The sequence below is a fragment of the Triplophysa dalaica genome, chromosome 18, assembly GCF_015846415.1.
Source record: "Triplophysa dalaica isolate WHDGS20190420 chromosome 18, ASM1584641v1, whole genome shotgun sequence".
Lineage (NCBI taxonomy): Eukaryota > Metazoa > Chordata > Actinopteri > Cypriniformes > Nemacheilidae > Triplophysa > Triplophysa dalaica.
This window is the reverse complement of record NC_079559.1, coordinates 14,726,498-14,733,956: the sequence shown is the minus strand read 5'-3', so window position 1 is coordinate 14,733,956 and position 7,459 is coordinate 14,726,498. Positions and strand designations below refer to the sequence as shown.

Genomic DNA, 7,459 nt, shown 5'->3' with positions numbered 1-7,459 from the left:
ATTCTGATTTGCCGACAACTGCTGTGACTGTTAGCGGTTGAGTCATGCGCAATTGAGCTTAGACACATTTTCGCAATTGCGTGTCACTGTAATTAATAAATGACAAGCCATGTCACAAAAAAGGATGTATCCCTCTGGTGCCGAAAAGATAAATAAGAAAAGGACAGAGGAGAAAAAAGAGCAAGATAAAGGTATGTTTGCATGATAAGTGACAAATTGTGCTCACGTCACTTGAGGTAGCGGCTAGTCATGACTCGTGATGTTATATAAGCCCTCACCAAGGCTAACGTTAAATCCCCGCCATCAAAAGTGAAATATCTCGCATTATTAATATACATTTATCTAGGTGTATTTCACGTATTGATTATAGATATCAGTTTAAAGGTTCTATGTGTTCGTTTCAGAGGCCACTATTGGTGTAGTTGGAAATTGCAACCTACAGCTCCGACACCCCCTCCCATTAGCGAAACTACGGTTGCCGTCACAGGACAAAGGGGTTCCGTAAATGACAGCGGGCATTATATGATAATGATAATGTTGATTATTGCAATCTACTTCTCACAGGCGAACAACAGACTGAAGTTACAGACACATGACAGAGATGTCGTCGTCTGAGACAGCAGAGAGTAACCTTTGCAAGTCAAGTGACGAGGTTTATTTACAAAGAAAAATAAATAAATAAAAGTTACTTAATTCATCATTTAATCAAATTGTAATTGTTAATATTATTGTTACTTGTTTAACATTGTGTCAGTGATTTATTCGCTTATTATACACAGCATTTTTTGGCACGGTAACTTGGTTCGTAATTTACAGCCTATTTAAACCGCTTGCTAATGCTAAAGGCGTGTAATCTAACCGCGAAAGTCTTAGTAGACGTTTTTCTCATCATTCCATTCCATTTTCTACCGCTTATCCGAACTACCTCGGGTCACGGGGAGCCTGCGCCTATCTCAGGAGTCATCGGGCATCAAGGCAGGATACACCCTGGATGGAGTGCCAACCCATCGCAGGGCACACACACTCACTCATTCACTCACGCACTCACACCCTACGGACAATTTTTTCCAGAAATGCCAATCAACCTACCATGCATGTCTTTGGACCAGGGGAGGAAACCGGAGTACCCGGAGGAAACCCCCGAGGCACGGGGAGAACATGCAAACTCCGTTTTTCTCATCATCACAGAGTTAATCAGAGGACTCAACACAGGTTGTAAGAGGGAGAAGAAGAGGGAGAGGGCTGAGTGGTAGGGGTGTTGGAGAAGCAGGCAGGGCGGGGGGAGAGGCAGAGGAGCTAACGTTAGCCGCGAGGACCGCACAAGAGAGGATGTGGAAGCTAAGCAGTATTATAATATAACTTACACCCGATTTATGCAAATAATGATTGTAAACATGATTACTAACTTGACTTAAACACGGCCATGCAACAAGGATTTATAGTACAATTACAATGTGCTAAAAATTTACAAAGAAATACGCTACTTCTCTTGATGATCAGCTCATCTATTAGCTAAAGCTATCAAACAAACAGTTCACTTATATAGCGGAAATTTGACAAACTTACCGGTCCAGCAGAAAGCTTCCAACTTGTCGTCGCTTAGCAAACCCTTTTCCTGCTTCAGTGCACTCCATTTGGGAAAGCTACGGCGATGTTTATTCGGGTTTTCTGCCGTTTTTTGTGTCTACTTCGCCTTGCTGCATCGTATTTTCTCTTTTTTGACAAAACAGATTGACGCTCTGTCGGCTCGTGTGCAGAGTATTCTTGCTGTTTGGGGGAGAAGATATTCATGGACGTCGAGGGCTTTGGTGTTTTTATGTTATGTGATATGACTAACGTAAATATTCATACTTTGTAACGTTACTATTTTTATACAGTAGTAGCCTATTTTTAAGAAATGTAGAGTGTCTTAAAAATAATTATCTCCACACTTGTAAAACATGCTTGTTCAGATTTTTAAATCTTCCTAATTACACTTTTCAATACTATTTTAATATCATTTTCATTTAAAAAATGAGTAAATTCAGAACAAGATTAGAATAGAATTATATTTATTATCTGACAAAATATTTTTTATTCAACAACTGATAAAACATTACAGCCTGTAAACTCAATATCCATACAATTATTAATATACCTGACTTGACATCAACGTGCAGAGTGATGGAGATATGGGTTTCAGGAAAAGGTATGATGTGTCCATTTGTGTTTGTTCTAAAGTGCAAAGATGCCTAAAAAAGAGAGGAGAATCAAACAAACAAAGAATGAGCTGCTTGAGGCCTCAAAAGGCAGTGGATCCAGTTCCAGCTGGTTTATGAAAAGCACAACGGGTAAGAATAACACATGTAGCCTACCATTGGTTTACATTGCAAAGGTATTCAATTTTACCCATCAACTACAACAATAGTAATAGTAATAATAATTACTATATTGCAGTGTATCAGATGTTTTGTATCAATACAGTAAGGTTGATTTATTATTGATTAGGTAGTGTATTGACTAAGAGTAGCGGTGTGGGTTAAAAACAGATAATTGCTGAAATAGTGAATTGTGCCTTGTTCCTAGATGGACGGAGAGGGGAAAGTAAATCAGATGATGAGATGGAGACAGAGACTGTAGAGAAAGAGGGAAATTATGACTCTAGCGACAGAGAAAACACTACAAGGAACAGTAAGCCATGAGGCAGAGGCTGTAGAGAAAGAGGGAAGTGTTGAGACTCAGGCGACAGAAACAGTGCAGGATGAAGCAAGCTAGGAGAAGGAGACAGAAGCCAGAGAGGGGCTATTCTCAAACCTACTTGGACTTTAACACCCAACTGACCGTGCTCACATCCTAAAATTCAATCTTAAGTACGATGAGGCCTTCATTCAAATGTGTGATAATATTGGACCCTGCAAACCAGTCCTATCTTTTCACAAGAACGTAGAGGGACATTCATTTCAGAAGAAGTGGTATGAAAATAACCCATGGCTAGAATATTCTCCTAGCACTGATGCCATGTTTTGTTTCAGTTGCCGTGTTTTTATGAATTATGGACAATACAAGAGTCACACAAACTGGAAAGCTGTACGGTTAGATCGCTGGAGGAAGGCTTTAGAAAAAATTAAAGAGCACACTGCCTAAGAGTCTCACATGTGTGGTATGATGAGGTGGAACTCATTCAAGAAAAAAATTCTGGAGGCAGCTTTTAAAGTAGGTGACGGTGAGTTGCAAGCTGCAAAAGATAAAGAGAGAGAGAGGAACCGAGAAGTGTTGTCTCTGTAGACACAAGAAAGCAAAACACACACATATCTCTGTCTATATAGATTTCTCAAGCCCACTCTTAATGTTTCATTCCCAGATTTAAAAACCTTGCAGCTCTTGGTGTGCAGCAGCCACTGTAAGCAATCACCCTTGGCATCAACTGCAGCACTACAGTAGGTCAGTCAATGTGAGCCAGTACAACACATATTCAGCAATCTGTACATCTTGTCATGCATAACAATTGTTTAATCAGCTAATATATGTCACATGTTTGTTTTAATTTCTATTGCCAGAGATGACCTCCTGCCACATCAGCAGGACATCCCCAGAAAACACATCAAAATCAGCTGCTCCCTGTAAGTTATGTCAGCCCACAGTGTTTTAAAAGCCTGTTGCCTACAATCATACTAACCAATATGTCAGGGGCCACGTTTAATTTTTAATTGTTTCCATGTCCTACAGAGCTGTTCTTTATTATTCTGTATAACGGAGAGAAAAAAACTTAAGGTTTGACTTTATACACGTCAAACTTTATACACGTCAATTTCTAATCTATTTATTAATAGGTCCAAAGACAATATATTTTACCTTTTAAACATTAAAGTGTTTTTTCTGTTATGTTTCTTTTTTAAAACTGCATGACAGCATTGGCTGGTATATCAAAACAGAAGCCTCCGTATCGATACGTATATCTGCAAGGAATTTGTCACAATAAACCGTATTTATGTTTAGAGCACAGCCCTGTTGAACGCCTTGTTCCATGTGCCTCTTTTTTACTGTGAGCACCTGCCCCCTTAAGGGTCTCCACACGGCCCTGCTCATTTTATAGGCTGCAGTAGATCACCATGTTAAGTTTTCACCATACTGTAATTGTGCCTCATTTGCCAATAGAATATGAATTGTTAGGTGTGGTCACTGGTTTGAAATTGCTTGTTGTGAAAGTAATGATGGCAAAATAAACTCATTCTGCTCGATCAACTATGCACTTATGCAATGTTATTTTCTTTCAGGAACACTGTTGAAGTACTTTGGAGCACAACCAACTCTACCCGCCCTGTTCTTATGTTTTCTTTCATTATTTAAGTATCTATTTTTCTGTAACATTCTATTTTTGATTATATGAATGTTTGTCTATTTTGGTTTTATTTAAAAGATTGCACATTTAATTTACATTTGCATTTGCACATTTGCAAATTATTTATTTCTTGTTTTGTGACAGTTTGTATTCAGAAGTTTAAGAGTAAAGTCTTTTATTTAAGTATCGTATTGAGTATTTTTATGTATTTATTTTGTATTAATACATAACCTCACTGTATTAATTTATAATGTAACATAATAGCGTGAGATTTGTGTCAATAATCTTCAAGCACAGGTGACTTCGCGTGCTGGGAGGGGGGCCCCCAAATCAAATTCTGCTTTGGGCCTCCAAGAGGCTCGGGCCGGCACTGCTTATGCTTGTACAAAAAATAACACATATTACTAACTACTGTTACTGACTTGGCTTCCATATCGTCTACTGGAGTAAAACTTCTTCGTGTAAAGCCATGGTTTCTTACCTTAAAACATTCAAATACCATATATGAATTAATTAAACAATAAAACGAACAAATATTTTCTGAAATCCCCAACAAATAAACATTAAACACTAACAAGTCTAGCAATTTATTTCATTTACTTCTGCTTGTACAAAATAACACGTATTACTAACTCTTCAAATTGCAACTGTTGCAGGAACCAGGGTTGTAGCCACCAATGAGGTTTCTGATGTCGTTATTTTCATGCTAATAAAAGGTGAAATAATTGTCAAGTTGGGCTAACAATATTGTACAAATGCAAAAAGTTTCTGTTATTGGATTCTACTATACTTACTCTCTGTGCCTCGCTTGTTAAAGTGTGTGTCTTTCAGTCTTGATTGATGGCGTGGCGATGCCCCTCCCTCCTTGTTACCCATTCATTACCTTAATAGTTTGTGCCCCAGTTTCCCTGTTTCTCTTGTCTTGTGTCAGATCAAGTTTTTTTCTCACAATGACTTTGATCTTGCTTGTTATCTTCTTTAAATAAAGTTGTTCTCTCTCAATCCCCGCAGTTTAGTCCCGTCTCATTCATGACAAAACTATTTGCTGGTGAACTATTATTAATTGTAATATTTCAGATTAGTATTATTATATCAAGCAAAAAGGAACTGAATCAATGAGGAAAATGACACCGACAGATTACATACAATCTCTGAGATGGTGTAGGACTTTTTGTGCTCCTTCAGTATCATCCGCACTGAAGCAAAATGGCCTGCATTAGCCAGTCACATTTATGTAAATTACTTGAATATGTAAGAGAAAGTGAAAGTGTCAAACTCAATGTATTGCACACAGTAAATGCATTACATGCTGGGCCTAACTGAACTGCACTTTTCCTTAACACGAGTGATTATGATGGGATTGTGATTATCAATGACTTTTGGCCACTGATAGCTAGGTAGGATTTCAGGTTTAAACCTGTCAGGGCCTGTTACTGTTGCATATGCTTCACTACACACATCATGAGAAAAGAGAGGAGATGATGAAGACAGAGGATGCTGATGATGTCCAGACACTACACTTCAACCACTACACTGACCTTCATGAGATTTCATTTTTGGAATTCCCTTTCTCTATTATTCTTAAATAAAATCAACAGAATCATGCTTGGGCCCAAATGCATTTTATTTAAATTCTATAGATAAAATGCAGGTATCAGTCATGTTTTGCCTGGAAAAAGAGATGTTAGGTCAGATTATTTTTTAAATAGTGATGCAGCACTTACTACAAAGTCCCCTTCAAAGCAACTCTTTCTCTAGTTTATGTTTTCTCGTCTTTATATTGTCAAGGTCAATGTGTTGAAGATTTTGCTTTTACATTTGCATTAGTGATTCACCCAAAAATGAAAATTCGGTCATCATTTACTCACCGTCTTGTGATTTCAAACCTTAATGAATGACTTTCTTCTGCAGAACACAAAAGAAGATATTTTAAGAAAGTTGGTAACTGAACAGCACTGATCCCTGTTCACTTCTAATGTACAGACACAAAACCAACGCAAGGGAATGGAGGCCAGATAACATCATTCTTCAAAATATCTTCTGTGTTCTGCAGAAAGATTTCTGGTTTTGTATCTATACAATATAAGTGAATGGGGACCAGTCCTGTTCAGTTATGTTAATGACGACATAATTTTTATTTTTGGATGAACTATTACTTTAAAGACTTTATACAACCTGAGAAGTTGTACATGGATGCCTTTTTTGTGCCTTTCTGGAGAGAAATAAATAATTCACAATATGTTAAATACAATAAAAATAACAAAACAATCATATTTTCCTTATCTCTGTACCACTTTTATTTGCAGACTCACCATATTTAAATGATATAGACTACTGTAACTGAAACAGAATTTATGCAATTTTAGAAATATTATTCAAATTCTTAATTTCTCTTATAGACAGTCATCTGAGACACTTTCTTCACTATTTTATCCAATGAACCCTTATAGGTATTAAAACATTTTTTTGTGTGGGGATACCATCTCATTGCAATAAACCATTAAAAAAGAAAATGTATTATAAAAAAGATAAATTATTTATCACTTATACAGTAACTGCTTGTAAAATGTAACTAAAATGTAAGTTTACTCTGAAATTTTAATAAGGTTTAGAATGAGACGGATCCTAAACCTTTTAAACTATCTAAAACTCTAAATAAACTACTCAAAGACCAGCAAAATTAACCAGATAAACTAAATAAACCAATCTGCAGTATGGAAAATCACTCTTGTCCTTCTTCCAGCATGAACCACTCGTGATCCGAGAACTCATCTAATGTGAGCCTGTCGGCAGGTTCCCTGCATTCCCCTACAGTTTATCAAGTCATGGCATTCTGTATGGTCAAGAGCAATATACAGTAATTTATGTTCTTTAGAACACACAGTCATTTATAACACTAAATACAGTGATAAACAAATGTATTAGACCACCTAAGAGGATGTCATAAAACGGCTTTGTGGACACAACTCAAATGCAGGCAGGTAAAGGGAAAACCAAAAGACTTTATTCTAAAACACAAAAACAAACAACCGCTATGGGGCAAAAACCCGATAAATCATAGAAGACTTAAAACTGAAATACTTCCATCATGAGGAACAAAACAAACCAGTCAAAAATGGTAATCCAAATGATAAATCCAAA

The 7,459-nt window shown here is 37.0% G+C and overlaps 1 protein-coding gene and 1 long non-coding RNA gene across 3 annotated transcripts in view; one reads left to right on the top strand and one right to left on the bottom strand.

The window, feature by feature from the left end:
* The window catches only part of LOC130407199 (serine/threonine-protein kinase prk-2-like), a 52,997-nt gene that overhangs the window by 2,921 nt on the left and 42,617 nt on the right, over nt 1–7,459 (bottom strand). The gene's annotated exons all lie outside the window — the stretch shown is intronic.
* Nucleotides 1,705–4,672, top strand: LOC130407203 (uncharacterized). Of its 2 annotated transcripts, XR_008904585.1 has the most exons (6): nt 1,705–1,837; nt 2,221–2,330; nt 2,566–3,202; nt 3,341–3,420; nt 3,537–3,599; nt 4,254–4,672. It is a non-coding gene; the product is annotated as an uncharacterized LOC130407203 (long non-coding RNA). The 2 variants fall into 2 exon arrangements; XR_008904586.1 differs by lacking the exon at nt 2,566–3,202 and having other exon boundaries at nt 4,254–4,669.